The sequence below is a fragment of the Macrobrachium nipponense genome, chromosome 11 (genome assembly GCF_015104395.2).
Source record: "Macrobrachium nipponense isolate FS-2020 chromosome 11, ASM1510439v2, whole genome shotgun sequence".
Taxonomy (NCBI): domain Eukaryota; kingdom Metazoa; phylum Arthropoda; class Malacostraca; order Decapoda; family Palaemonidae; genus Macrobrachium; species Macrobrachium nipponense.
In genome coordinates, this window is record NC_061087.1 from 38800083 (window position 1) to 38817078 (window position 16996).

Below are 16996 nucleotides of genomic sequence, written 5' to 3' on the forward strand. Positions count from 1 at the left end.
AACATATTAATTTGCAGCCCTCTAGCCTCAGTAGTTTTCAAGGACTGGGGGCGGAAGGACAGACAAAGCCATAACAATGTTTTTCTTTTACAGAAAACTAAAACGGACGACCGATGAACTTAAGCACAAAACGATGTTTCTGTAAAGAAGAGCTCATGCACCTACTTTGCCTTTGGTAATAATAAGACAGTGTGCATGAGTAATTTAACTGAATATTGGAAACTAGTGGATGTGAATTCCCCGAAATATATTGAATTACTGGATTCATAATCATTTTCGGTCAACAAGTAAAATTACACCTGGTGTTTACAAAATTACATCGTCTGCACGATTCTTTAATTCATTTTACCATGAATTAACGGATGTTGCTTTTAGTTTTACATTGCTATCATGTTACGATATCTAGTGAACATAGTAACTGCTGCTGTTACTGTATTCTCATTTTGTACATTACATTCAGCAATTATTTTAAGCACACCATGAATAACTTCGTTCGATATACAATGCATAAATATGGGTGATGAGATTACATAAGATCAAAACTCCACTTTATTTTCCTTATGTACTGTGATGTAGTTTTGGTTTAGTTGATATGATATAGGCAGCTTTTTTTTTTCTTTTTTTTTTACACGGCCTGTTTGATTTCACTTACAACATTTAGTTGGCACAAATTTGAACACTAATTTGATATGTCTGGTATGGGGTTTGTTACAAGAGTCCTGTCTGTTAATAGATGGAACAGTTTTTAGAACACTATGTCTTATTTTTGGATACCAATGATATTAATCCAGCCAGATGATAATCAGCTTATTTATATTACTCCTTAATTATACTAATATCCACTTTAAATTATTCTTGTTACCGCTATCCAATTGAGTTTCCCCTAATGTATGGTTGCCAATCTTGCTATCCTTGCAAACGAAATAATTACTTAAAGTCTGTATGAAATTTTGTGTTTGATATGAATAATTGTTGCGCAAAGAAAGTATTTCACACAACAATGTAATTTCTTGGCTGTATTATTCAAAAGCAGTCGAGATAATTGACGCTGAATATTCATAAAGAAAACTAAACAAGTAAGCATTGCGCCGAAGAAACCTCGGCGTAATCGAGTTTTCTGTACAATGTATAATGCTGTATGAAACTCTCAGCCACTGCCCATGAAATTATCAGCTTCGACCCATGAAACTTTCAGCCACGGCCCAGTGGTGGCCTGCGTTGTTGGCACCAACTATAATGGTGCCAAACGCAAGATCATGGCTAACTGTAACATTAAACAGAATTAAAACTACTGAGGCTAGAAGACTGCAATTTGGTTCTTGAGAATTGGAGAATGGATGACCAATATACCAATTTGCAGCTCTATATCCTCAGTAGTTTTTAAGATGCGAGAGCGGACAGAAAAAGTGCCGACGGACGGACAAACAGCCATCCCAATCATTTTCTTTTACTTTAAGATAAAACGAACATTATGTGGACCCTAAAAAGTATCTTTTGTTTTCGTCTTACACCTGTGAAATAGTCTAGACTTATTTTAAAACATTTATATATACTTATGAACCCACATTTCGTTTTCTTGGCAGGATCTTGCATTTGCACTCATCCGGCATTACAAGAAAACTCTTGCGTCAGTCGAAGGCCACAAGGTCTCACTGCGACGCCCTGGAAGTGACACCTATTGAACTGAGCTCCATCATGACGCTGCTCGGTCTCTTGGGGTGCGGAGTCCTCGCCTCCTGCGTTTTCCTTCTGCTGGAGGTGGTGGTCGCTAAAAAGCAAGGAAATGCTCCGAAGAAAATCATCTATCCTACTTGGTTCTTCAGGAGAGAGACCAGAATCAAATTCATCCGGTAAATTGTGATAAAGAAGGCAGGAAAATGTCTGAAAATTATGCAAGGAAGAGATGAAATCAACAATACTAAGGAAGTAGATCTAGTCACTGTTCCGTTACTTTATTCAATTCTGGGATGTTCATAGATTCACTACTGACAGGCATTATGTTCGTAAGTTATCATGTGCATGAAAATGTTATTCACTTCTGCTGATGGATCTACCAGTAGACTGATGGCCCGGATAACTCTTCTTCATTGATGAAATGACCAATACCCCGTTTAACAGAATACAAAATCTTGAAGATTAAAGACTGAATAAACTGGCATCTTAGATGATCAGATCAAAATTAATTAAGAGTCTTGTAACCATAATCTGTAGTTCATTATCAGCTAAGTTTAGAATACGTTTTTCAAATGGGTATTACCCTTAAAATGATAGTCTATTTAATTCCCCACATTCAGAAAATGCTCTTGCAGGGTGGTCTTCAACTCCTCCAGATGTACATAAAGATAGATTTATCGCTTTCCTAAAACACTGTTCAAGATATTTACTTCTATGTAGTATTGCTTCATATATCTGTGAAAGAAGACAGGATGTATAAAGAATCTATTAAGAATTTTGTGCATTTATTTTCATAACTTGGCAGGTCCACCTTTCAGTATTTTTCGGTTATTTTCTATTTCGTATTTTTGTTAACAGCATCTCATAGACTGATTACATTTCATAGCATTATTGCAACGAGTATCTGCGCTGTTTTTTGGCAGCAAGGTCATTTTGCTGACTGACGTCAGGTGGTGACCTTATAATATTTCTCTTAAAACTTGAACTGTGCCACTTGCTTTATACCAAGCCCTACCACAGCATTTTGCTCGAGTTCCGGTGTTTAAGGGCATCCCCAACCACACACTTTTCGTTATTTTCCCATTTTGAAAATTTGTTCTTATTGTTGTAGACAGGGTTACAAGTTAGGAAAGTCGCACGAAATTGTCATGATTCAGGCCTCTTTCCTTAATTTTTTTTTTTCTTTCATCTTACCTTATTTCAATTTCGCAGTCAGTGAGCTAATTAGTTAAAGAGTGTACCTTTTACTCTGCGAGGTTTAATGTTTTCATGAAACTGACATTTCGGTTTCCAGATTTTTTTTTTTCATATCGCCTTTCGAGGTTTTAGTATTTTTTCTAAAAATATTGGATATTGCCTATATCACTGCAGATTTTATTTTCTAGAACATATTGAATTGTGGAATTGCCAGATGTCTCCTTAGCTGGTGGGATGTGAACTGTGATTCACAAAGCCATCCATACAACTTCCACATATATTGGAAAGATAATTTCTTGAGGTTTAATCGTCGGCAAGATATCTGTTTACTAGACAATACATGTAAAAAAATCGGTATAACTTGTAATGGAGTACTACACTCTCAATACACCCAATTCTTTGTTTGTTATGGATATCATTGAAAATAAAAGTTGATTGGTTATGCGCAGATTAATTCGTCTTACATTTTAATTCAAGGCCATCAGGAAACTTGTCTTCTTATGGGGTTCAATTTATTTCTTATTCAGGCAGCACAGCACAGAATGAACAGTAATCCAGGTCTTGAATAATGAAGAGGCATAGTTAAGCAATTGTTCATTTTGTGATAAAAGAATGAAATTTGGCACATATGTAGAGTTATATATTGTTAAAACTTTCAGATATTGGGGCAATTGAGATTATGCCTGTGTCAGCCGTGGCAGCCATTTTCCAAAATGGCCGCCATAAATCATGGGCGAGATTCGGGGAATAGGGTTGCAAGTGTGTAATAAGGCTCTTTCTGGGTAGATGTTCATCAGAAATGCATCAGAGTATTTCATTTGTATTAGGTAAATCATAGACAAGAAACGTTTTTTCCTGGAAATTTAGTTTTATAAAGAACAGGAGATAATAATGGAAGTTTTACTTTATAGAAATAAACGTTTTTGAAATCATACATTCATATGAAGATATGAAATTATTCTACAACTCACTCACAAAAGGTCCCCTCATGTCATAGAAAACAGCGTGTGACATGTAGCCAGATGCAATAAATCCTTACAAAACAACAGCATGTAATGCAAAAGTGGTTCCTTCATGAGTCAATCTTGCACACATTGTCCTTCAGAGAAGCAGAGGGCAGTACAGCGCAAATCTGCTGCCTTTGACTTGCATTGGTTAATGCAGCCCTTCATACAGCCGCATGACACCAGCTCCTCACATGTTTCTGCAGCTTCAGGAAGTGTGGTCCAGAGTGGCTCATAGGAACACTCTTCTTCATCCCTGATCCAATCCCAGCTTGTTGGTGTAGGTAACTGTGGCTGTGCAGCCAACATCTGACCCCAGACATGATCACCCTGGAAGAATGCCCTTATGATATGTTGTTCCAGGGTGGTATACACTGCACTGAAATCTTCCTCGCAAACATATTCTTTCTTGGCTTGTTCACTTCTCTGTGTGCTGATGCAATCATAGAGGAGGACCACATTTCTCTGGATGACTTGCATTGCCTCCTCTGGAATTTCTGTTGGAGCATCAGCCAGAATCAGCAGTGAATTAGTGAGCTCTGGGATAGTGTTCCATGTTACCAAGGCACTTCTCTTAGCCTGTCCTACAAAAAAGGACACAGTGGCAAACCCCGTGAGGGCACAAAACATTGGCAGTGCACATGCCATGCCTGGACCCAGAGATGAATCTGTCTCCTGAGTGGCCAAGAAACGGAGGTTTTTGCCTGTCCCGATGGCTAACTAAATTTTATCTTCATTTAACAGTGACAGAGATAGCTTCACTGCCAGAACTACCACATCTGTATCTACAGTTCGAACAAGAATCCGATAGAGGCACTGCTGAGCAGTGTGGCATGCATGTATCAATGCGTAAGTATCCGCCTCTTCATGTGTACATGGAGCAAGTGATCCTGTACTCTCTTGGGCTGAAGCAAAAGAGTACCTGCTGTCCAGGGGTACCAGGGTGCTGGAGGGTGGAGAGCAAGGTTGGGCCACTAGAGCGTGGGGACATTGTGGAGGCAGGTTGGTGCCGCCAGGGACGGTGGGGAGGTGAGTTATGTTGCCAGAGTAGGGGTGATGGTGGGGAGTCAGATAGGGCTACCAAGGCATGGGTATGGTGTAGAGGCAGTTTGGGCTACTGGGGTGTGGGGCCGATGGCTAGGTAGCTAGGGCTGCCTGGGTGTGGAGACGGTGGGGAGGCGGGTTAGGATGCCGGGGCTCAGGGACAGCTGTAATTTTATAATGTTAGGTGGTTTTCAGCTGAGATACATGGAGAAGATTTTGAATTTATTACCACAGCATTGTAACTCCCACAGTCCATATTGTAGCAACCATGTTATAGTTGTTGTTTTTGTTACTTGCATTAAGAGAATGCTAGTGTGTGGTTTAAATATAAATGTACGGAGAACTCGCCTTAAACTCTCTAGCCAGCTTACACTTGATGAGAACAATAGTTACCACACACATACAATGGACAAAGCCCCACAGTCCACTACGGATAAGTACGTTCCTCCTCTATAACATGTCACATCAATAGCCAATCTCTTCAAATCTGACTGGACCCTTAACTTCCCAGGATCATGTCTTACCGGTGCAAGGTCAATTGACTGACACCAGTCACAACTCTACACCACCCTCTGAATTGAACCTCTCGTAACATAGGGACCTACTTTTCTCGCTACAAACAGACTCAACCACCCAACCACCAATGCAGAGTAAGACTTTACTTCAGTTTCATGCAGATTCCATTTCAGTGCAAAATTAATTCCTTTGAGCACTGCCTCTAGCTCGGCAACATTAATGTTTGTAGTCATCTTTCTACCGCACCCAATCTTCATCGTCCACTACATTGTCTAAATTGAATAATTTAGTGCCATCCATAAAATTCACCGTTGAAATTGAAAATAACAATGTCATCCCTTTCCTAGATGTATTAATACATAGAGAATCTTTCTAATGTAAATTCAGTATTTATATGAAACCCACAAATGATGTAACATATGTATAACGAGAGAGACTATAACGAGTGATAATCGAAGGGCATATACAAGAATATTTGATAATTGACGAGAGAAACGTGAGAGGAAATAAGAATAACAAATGTTACTCATTAAACGTGTTATTTGCTCCCAGTAAGCGGAGATCAAAGGTTAAAAGCAGTTGGTGCCACTTCGGCGGACACCGCATGGCTCGACCTCACATAGTGACCTCTTCCGAGTTATTTAGCATAACATCATCAGCCGTGATCAAAATGTATTTGGAAAAGCAGCAAGCGAATTAAAATGAAAAGGGAACTATTTTTCAGATGAAAGTAAAGAAATTAATAGTTAATAGGCGACCAACCAATAGACCCCATATAAATTGTTTGTACGAAGGAATGGGAGCAGACAAGGGCCAGAGATTCTATAGGGGAGTGTTGAGATTGTGGTGGTGCGAACTTGACCTCGATAGCCATTTGTGGACATTATCCACAAGTGACAGTGACTCTAGAACTCTTAACATAAGTCCAAGTATCGACTTATAAGTGAAAGTACTTTAGAGATAGACTCGGCACAATCACCACAAGCATATAAATCCTAAGTGCTTTTGAAAAAAGCCCTTTTAAGATAAATCCTCAAACAATTCTTGGTCGGCTAACCTGAAGTTAAGGTGGAAGTTTTTATAAACATTTAGGGAAATAATAAATGTATTTTAGGGAAACATGAGTTTATTCATCACCTGCCTTTGAAATAGATATGGTGGTTGATACAAATACTGTGTGAGAGAGTGAGGAGATATCTTCATCCAAAGTAAGCGATGCAAGCAAATTGTTGAAGAGTTTTCTTCTTCCTAAGAAAGAAGAAAACTCCTCCCCATAACATATGTACATCTTTATCCTGGCCACCATCTTAATATTAAGATTTCAATTTTATCTTCCATGTTCTTACGTGCTTTGCAGATTACAAGTCCACAATATCTTGACCAAGAAATAGAATGCATAAAAAAGTTAGGAAATGATCGCTGCTACCTACCTCATATAATTTAAGTTATCAAAAAGTTCACAAAAAATTATATAGTGCTATTAATAATGAAAAAGAAACCCCTAAAAATGTACTTAGCCTGCCTTACTTTCGTGGATTTGAAACCATAAAATAAATTTTTAAATCTTTTACTGTTAATGTTGTGTTCTCTAATAAGAATACCATGAAAGATATGCTAATTAAGAATAGTCCCGTAACAAATAACAACATCATTAACAAAATTCCTTGTAAGGATTGCCCATTTTTATGTCGGTCAATCAAGCAAACATAAAGATGTACGAATTAAGCAGCATATGTATTCAGTTAGAGCAGCCCAGACTTCAAATGCACTATTTATCCATCTGAGCAAAAAATCTCATGGTATAAATTGGGGCGAGAGCTCTGTAATTGCTAAGTCTAATGATTATGTTTCAAGAATTTTACTGGAATCAGCAATTATACAAATCACTAATAAAAACAACCTCAATCTTAGTCTGGTATTGTACCATTTGGACCTATATATTTGTAAAATATCTGTGAAAGACCTTGAACTAAATGAATTAACTGCTAATCTATTAGTCCCACATGTTTTTAGTTATCATTTTTTTCTCTCTCTCATGCTTGCTATATTTATATTCATCATTTAATTGCTGAAGCAATATTGAAAGGAATCTATGAATTGCTTGTAATTTCACAAAAAAATTATTATAATGTTACAAAAGGAAAATATGCTTTTCCCTGAATCCTTTCAAAGATAATGGTCTGAGAATATTGATTAAATTATTTTAATAAAATCTTAAGTTTTTATGTGCTTTTTTTATTATTTTCATTATTATTATTATATCGTTTTTATCATTACAGAGTGATAACAAGGTGGTGTAAATATATAATGTTCTGCCCCAGTTCATGTACTGTATAAATTGCTGAAGTAGCATAAATGTGAAAAAAGGGAAGCACAGCAATATCTGTTATAACGCAGATTTGTAGCAGGACTCGTAATATAATTAAAAATAAAAAACCAACCCTGAGTTGGAAGTATAAAATCGATAGAGTATGAAGAACAGACGAAAGAAACGAGATTAAATATTTTAGCGCAAGAGATTTCTGCAATGCCCCCAGCAGTGACGACGTCAATCCTAGCCCCAGGCCTTGAGTATCTACATAAACTGCAATGGGTTGGGCCAGCGGGCCGTGCTTCTCCATTGAATTACTTGAAGAAGCTTTAGTTTTTATGCATTTAATCCATATCGCATGGTTTGCTCAACTCAGCAGTGGGGGCGGAGTTAATACTGTGACATCACAAGAGTAACACTCCCGTGTTTCTCCACTGAATTACTTAAAGAACCCTTAGTTTTTATACATTTAATCCATATCGCGTGGTGTTTTTCATAAAATCTTGAGGAAAAAATCTGTAGAGGTCACAAGTTTGATTTTCTTAATACCCATTCTCTCATTTAGTCACCAAACATTGTTTTATTGCACAAAATATACCAGTTTGAACACACATAGCTACTCCAGCTTTCTTCATATGTTTATTCTTTACTTATTTATTTACTTACCTATATACTGGTTTGCTGTATTCTCTTCAAGTCCACTTCTTTTAACTCTCTCTCTCTCTCTCTCTCTCTCTCTCTCTCTTTCTCAGGTAGTAATATTATCAAGATTTTAAATAATTCTTAAGAAATGTATTTAGTTCTGTCACTGTGTTCATACCTCACTTTGAAAAGCAATTTTTTTTTTATGATAAAGGTTAGAATGATAGATTAATTATATTTTCCAAATCTTATTGTGAATACTTATTGTTATGCAATAAATACAAAGAAAATGTGGATACAGGCAGTGTAAAAAATGGCAGTTGCATTTGCACGACTTGGCCACAAAAAAGAAAACAATATCAAAAGTATAAGAATTACATCATATACGATATAAGGTATCAAAGGAATAAATGATGAACAAAATGATACAGGGAACACATTTCCAGCAAATTTCTCATTAGCACTTTATATCACATAAATATACTTTCGAACACATAAGTCTACATATAACACAAACTGTATACATAAAGGTATTAACTATGCATGCCTCAAACGATTATAATATTTTCGAAAAAAGTACAAAAAGTTATTCGTCAATCTGGCTGGATGTATCTGATGACGTTTCACAAGGGGCGGGGCTAGATTTCAATCTCCCACGAACGCTTAATTTTTTATAATTTTTGCGTGTGTAGATAATATTTTCTGTGCGCGGTTATGGGTTTGAAAATAATTGTAATTGTAATGTGTTATATACCAATTGAAAGGGCGTTCTTTGTACTTTTACATGGTATATGGCAAAACATAATAAGATGAAAAATTATGTAAGAAAAATGTGGTAAATATTTGCATAAAATTTAAAAATTTTGGTCCGTCTTTGACCTAGAATTCCTCGAAAATTTCTGAGAACACCTATCAATTTTAGTTATGCATTATGTAGTAAATTTTATCAGCTTTCTAATCCATTTTTCAGTTATTTTCTATCATCATCCCTTAGTCAGATACGCTACGAAACGTGAATGTATGTAGGTTGACGGATGAAGTAATTGCACATTTTTATGTGCGTATATATTTTTTTCTGTGCGCGCTTGTGGGTTTGAAAGTAATCGTAATTGTAATGTGCTATATATCATTTGAAAGAGCATTCTTTGTACTTTAACGTAGTATAACGGCAACATGCAATAATAGGAAAATTTATATAAAAAAAAACGCCATCGCAAAAAAAGTTATATGAAAATGTTATCGTAAATATAGTTTCATAAAGATATGGTCCTTTTGTAACTGATGACGTTTCACAAGAGGCGGGGATAAGTTTTAGTACCGCCTTGTGAGCAGACCCTGTATATTTTAACTCTGGGTTGGAGGACTATTGGAGCATAGGGACATTGGAGGAATGGTGGGCTGACAGGTTGCCGGAGTGTAGGGTGGGCCCCTGGGGTGTGTGATGGTGTGGAGGAAGGTAGGGCCAGAGGGGTACTGGGACAATGGGGAGCGAGCTGGTCCAGTGGCTGCGGGTTCGTGAGGACAGTGGGGAGGTGGGGCTGAGACATGGGCAAGGTGGGAGGCGGGCTGGGACGCCAGAGCGCGGGCCGCATATTCCCGAAGTGCGCTGAGCGTTCGGCCAGACTCTGGCCCTACAGCCACTGTGGGCGGAGATATCTCACTCTCCTAGCAGACGACTCATTTCGTTCCGCCTTACTGCCTTCGTTCCCCTCCGTCATTAGCTTATTTTGTTGTTTTTATTATTTTTATGTTGTGTAAATATGAAATTGTGATATATATCCATATTTTACGATAGCAATATGCATATTTTGTTATATAAATCAATGTTTTTCATAAATTTATTGTAATATGCTGCGAGTCCGCTATTCAATCTGTCAGTGATGCCTTCTCCGATGAGGAAATCAACCTTGCATATACGAAATGCAAAGATCTGATACCAGAGAGCATTCTCAAGGAGCGATCCGCGAAGAACTTGTCCTCACACAAAAAAATATCATATACACTAAGTGCTAAGGACTGCTCGGTGGAAATCTACGCCGACGACCCTTACAATCTGCCTCCAAAAGGGGCCGCTGACCTAAGCCTACCCACGGTGTACCAAACACGGCAGAAAATGCCTTCCAAACAGCAAAATCCCTCTCAGAAATAATGGGAAAAAACTCAGAAAAAATCGAGGAGACAAATGATAAATTATCAAGAATCTGGGACGTGATCAAAGGACTGCAGGGTTCCCTAGACAGTCTTAAAACGGTGGAAACAAATGATCTCACACGGATCTGGGATGCTATCAAAGGAGTGCAGGGATCGATTGACAATCGCACAGATAGCCACCAAACTCCTATGAATGCGGCATCCAGTTTTTCCTCGCCTCCCAGCAACACGGAAGTGCCCCTTCACCTGTAGGCCGTTCTGAGGAGACAGTTGGTCCCCCAACCTCCCCTCCCTCCCCAGTGCCTCCGGTGGAAGATAGACCTCCGGTGATGATTACCAGCCCTTGTGATCCTCCCCACCCTATCTCTCCCCGCCAACCCCCCATCGTAGATGCAGATGAGAGTGATCTTGAGGGGTCTAGCAGCTGGCAGATACAAACAAGTAGAAAGAAGAGAGATCCTTCGTTTGGCCGCTAGACCGGAGCCCAACATTCGAGTTGCACCTCGCCCGACACATGAGAAGAGATGTCACGTAGCAATTCACAATCTGCGCTCATCGGTGACGCTAGACGCCATAGTGGAGAGAGTCAAGTTTCTCACTGGCTCTGACCCACTTATCTCTCACGAACTCCCATGTAGAAATAAACATAAAGTGGCTTACAGGATTACCTGCCTATTTCAACACCTCGACGTTCTTAAAGGCGAGAATTTCGGTCCTAATATATTAGTTTCAAGATATAACCTAATCCGGACCAACCACCCCCAGGGGAACTTACTGTCACTCCAACCAGGGTCATTTCCACCACAAGTGCCAGCCAACCCGCCGCCCACGGCGAGTGAACTTGCGCCCACTCCCCCTGGATAACCCCCCATCCACCCAAATGATCAGCGCATTCATCTCCCATCTTCGTGAGTAGCCATGGATCATTTAACATAATCTCTTGGAATATTTTTGGCCTCAAGCGGAACATTCCTCTCCTAAACATGCTCTGCAAAAATTTCAATGGCATCATTGCATTGCAAGAAACGCTCCTCTGGCCACATGACCTTGCCATCTGCGATTCAATTCATGAAGACTTCAGAACCTTCTCGACTTCATCGATGCAAGTTACAGATCAAATCATAGCCGGTCGTCCGAAAGGGGGACTTTCTTTCCTGTGGCACAAATCGTTAGACAATTTGATAAAAGGTGATGACCTACAGGAGTGACAGATTGCTTGGGCTTCAAGTGACAGTAGGGAACTCTAAAATCCTAATAATTAATGTTTATATGCCATGGAAAATAACAATAATTTTGATCATTACTGCATGATCCTAGGGGAGTTACAACAGTATTATTCAAGATTCTCCTGCTGATCATATTTGTATAATAGGGGACCTTAATTCTCACCCCACAAAACAATTTTATAATGAACTTACTCGCTTCTGTCAAAATCATGCTCTCCAAATTAGCGATGTAATGCTGCTCCTCCCTCCTCCTCCTACTCATATGTACATAATAGAGCGGAGGGAACGCAATTACACCTCCTGGCTGACCACTGCATCACATCTCCACAACTTCATGATTCTATTATGACCTGCAATATTCGCTACGATCTTGCAACGGGCTACGATCACATCCCATTACAGGTGTCATTCAGTACCCCATCCCTCCCTACCGTGAACCCACTAACTGACCGCCCACCAGCGGTTAACTGGGAGTTTAAAAAACCAACAAAAAACCAGATACTTTAGGGCGACCACGGAAACCAGGTTGCGGTCAATAATTCAACCGGCTGACGACCTTACTGTGTACCAACACAAAATGCAGAAATGACCACCACAAGAGGGATCTGAATGAATTCTATTCGAATATAATCTCAGCTATGCTTGCTTCGGGCAGGACTGCCTTTAGATTTCGTCAAGGTAATTCTCGTAATATACCTGGTTGGAATGACTTGGTTAAGGATCTGTATACATACTCACGGGAAATGTTTTTTACTGTGGAGGCAAAATGGCAGCCCGCCGGGAAGGGCAACACTGCATTACTAATGAGGCAGGCGAGAGCGCAATTCAAACTTGCTCTTAAGCACTGCAGGTTAAATGAAAAACAACTAAGAGCCGATGCAATGTCTAGAAACGTAGAATCTGGTGATTACCCTCGTCTTTGGAAAATATATCCAGTCCTTAAATCCCAAAACTAAAAAGCTATCACAGAGAGTAGGGGAAGCAGTCGGAGACGAGGCTATCGCAAGGATGTGGGGTGATCACTTCAACAATATCCTGAATTGCATAAATGATCAGGATTCCCGAAGCGAGGTAGATAACCTCCTTAATGACACCATTCAATTTCATTTTGCAGACCGTATTACGCCAGGTAACATCAGCGATACCATAAACAGCATACCTAATAATAAATCGCCCGGCTGTGATGGTCTTCCCGCAGAGGCTTTCAAATTCTGCCATCCGATAATTTACATTTGCTAGCTGCCTTATTCAATGCGTGGCATAATTCACCAGTTTCTTCCAGACTCCTACTCTTAGTTCACTTGATACCATTAATCAAAAACAAGCTAAAAGGAAAAATGCAGCTGACCCTGGCAACTACCGGCCAATTGCAATCACAACGATCGCATCGAAGATACTTGAGTCGGTTCTTCTTGTGAGACTTCTCCCCTTTCTACACACCACTGACAACCAGTTCGGGTTTAAAGCAAACCACTCAACCGACACCTGCATCTACATACTGAAAGAATTGCTGAACTACTACCTATCATCAGCATCTCCGGTTTTCCTGTGTTTCGTAGATGTGAGAAAAGCATTTGACAGAGTAAACTACCTGAAGCTATTCCTGAAGCTGCATAAAAGGGGCACACCCCTATATCTAATTGGCATTTTACATTGCTGGTTCTCCACACAGCAATTCTGTGTCAAATGGGGCAACGTATTATCGTACACCTTCGGCTCCCTAAACGGGCTTCGGCAAGGGGGCATTCTCTCTCCATACCTGTTTTAATACGTACACAGAATGCCTTGAATGTCAAACTGAACTCACTCCCAATCGGATGCACTGTCAATGAAACAACTATAAACAACCTCTGTTACGCCGACGATATGGTTCTGATTTCCCCATCAGTGCATGGCCTCCAACGACTCATCGACACTTGCCGCCAATATGCAGAGGAATTTGATATAATCTACAACGAAACCAAGACCCAGTGCATGTCGCTGCTCCCGAGATCGCTTAAGCATATTGCAGAACCACAAATTTTCCTCGGAAACCATCGGCTGGAATTTGTGCGCGAATTTCCGTATTTGGGTCACATTATTACCGACGATCTAAAAGATACGGCAGACATTGAACAGAGGCGTCGTAAACTATGTGCAACTGGCAACATGATTGCAAGGAGGTTTGCCTTCTGTCACCGAGACGTGAAACTGCTGCTCTTCCGCTCTTACTGTTACAGTATCTATGGGTGTTCCCTCTGGACGAACTATACCCGAGAGACCATGAGATGTATCACTGTTGTGCACAATGACATTCTGAGACGCCTGACAAACACTCCACGCTACCACTCCGCCACACAGATGTTCTTAGAAAACCACCTGGACAATTTAAAAATCATTGTAAGGCGAACAATGTCCAGCCTGGTAACCCGAGTGAGAAACAGCGGCAACTCGCTCATACAAAGCATCCTAAGGAGTGAAGCAAGAAGAAGATCTAAATTGTGGGGAAAGATGGAAAATGAGCCTTTGTCCCCTACAGGACTTAATCTCTGTATTAGCAAGATGTCATCTGCAGATTTTGTCATTATTATATTTATTGCTGATATTTTATTTTTTCATTATTTCTGAGATTACTATCAAGTTAAAGTTTCTTTATATGTATATATATGTATGTGTATGTATATGTATATGTATGGTATGTTATATATATGTATAATATATATATATGTATATATATGTGTGATATGTATATAGTATATGTATATATATATATATATATATATATATATATATATATATATATATATATATATATGCATTCAATTTATGTATTTAGCGCTCTAGACCAGAACTACTGTAACCACCTAAGGTCTCTAGTGAAATTTAAGCTATATAATTTGTGCACTAACTGCTATAACTCTCAATGCATTTTTTTTCTCACCAACATTATTACTATTACCAGTATTATGATTACTATCTTTTATGCTACCTCAGCTATTTTGTGGATAAGTGCCGATTACTAATTTTTTCCTATCATGTTGACTCATATATCTAGATTGTGTATGTTACTGTGTATTTTGTATGTTCATTGTATATGGTCTTGAACCGAAATAAAGGATATTATTATTATTATCATTATTATTTACATTCGTCAGCTGATGTGTGGCCTATCTTCAGTGGGCGGAGACATCTCTCTTTCCTTGCAGACGACGGACGACGCATTTTGCATTTCGCTATGCCATACTGCCCTGCCCTCTTCATTCTTCTCTCAGTCATTATCTTATTTTGATTATGTTTTTTATTATTTTTATTCATGTTAGGCTTTTACATGCTGCCATCTGTGGTCTTTACGTACTACTCACTCGCTATGCCGTTCACTTGTCCTGAGGTGTGACGTCACGAGGTTACGAATGCTGGAGCTAATTTGCCCCATATATATATATATATATATATATATATATATATATATATATATATGTATATATATTCACACCTCAGGACAAGTATTTTCCAAAATGAACAAGTTGAATATATATATATATATTAATATATATATATATATAGATATATAATATATATATAATATACATATATATATACATCCCCTTTTGTTTTTCATACCCTCTCATTTGTTACAAACTTTCGGATGACAAGTATCGTATAGGTTCTAGGAACTGCACTGAGCTGATTGGAATCTGAACGCGTCTGAGTTTCAATTTATTTAGCACTTGTAAAGTGAGAATATACTGGACTATATTTTATTTTAGGTAAAACAAAATCTGTAAAACTGGATATACTGGTTCATTTGTGTTAGAACCTGAGCCATACTTATAAACTGAAAATATGTGCGTCAATTTACACTAGTGTCCGAGCTAATAGTTATAAAATGAAAATATATTGGTTAATTGATACTTACAATTAAGCTAGTAATACTTATAAAGTGAAAATATATTGCTCAATTTATACTTACAATTAAGCTAATAATTATAAAATGAAAGTGTATAGGTCGATTTATACTAAAACCAGAGCTAATACTTATAAAGTAAAAATGTATGGGCCAATTTATACTCAAGACTGCCCTGATACTTATAAAGTACAAATATATCAGTCTATTTACATTAAACCCTGAGCTAATGCTAGTAAAGAGAAAATATGTTGATCAATTCGCAATTCTAACTTTAAAACACTTTAAATTGAAAATATCTTAACCATATCATACTGAAGTATGAGCAGATACTGATAAAATGTCGACAGTAATCCTGCCCTAAAAAAAATTAAAAAAATTCCAGTAGGAACTGAGGAGGCAATATCAAATTGATATTTTTGTAACGAAATATATCAATAATAAATTTACATTCTAATTAGCTTTCTCATTTATGACTTAAATCGTGAATCAGTTGTCAGCTATTTTCTACTAAAAATATAGTTCACATAGATGTGTGTGTGTGTGTGTGTGTGTGAAGATTGGCTCCAGGGTGTTCAGAAAGTCCCTGAGGACTGCATAGAAATTCCTTTCTTCTGAATGGCTCCATGGTGCTCAGAAGGTCCCCGAGGACTGCACAGAAATTCCTCTCTTCTGAAGACCGAAGCAGCTCCCGTGGAGCCCAAAATGACTCAGGACCCAGACACATCAACTGTGTCCGGGGATCAGCAAGCGTTCCCGAAGACAGCAATGACGCAAGAATCCCAGCAGAATCCAGAAACGTCACGCGTCTTTTTTTAAAATTAATGATAAGTCAGAGAGAGAGTTGATTTATAACAAACAAAGATGTTTCTAAGTTTGCTTACAGTTGTGCTTGCACAGTGCTTTGAATTCGCGGTTCATCAAGTCCCCAGTGAGATTATGTGGTTTTTGTTTGCCATACCTGTTGTGCTATTCACTGAAGTATTTACACTTCGTGGATTTGGCATTAGTATGGTTCGGTTCTTTGTCGATTTCTCAGCCTTGGACAACCCTGGCTGTCTTGAGGAGGCTGGAAATCTAGAGAACCAAGTTGTTCATTCTGAGATTGACGAACTCGATATTTCGGATAACGAAGAAGGCGACGCTTCGGAAAATGAAGAAGACAGTCAGTCAGACTGCGAAGATGATGACAGTTCGGATAGTGAAGAAGAATCACCACCGCATTTGGATACTAGTCGAAAGTTCGAGGAAGTAATCATGAAGAATGAAAATGCCTTTTTAAGGCTTGAAAAAGAGAGGTTAGAGAAAGACCAGCTGATAAATGAATTAGCATGGAAGGTAAAGGCCC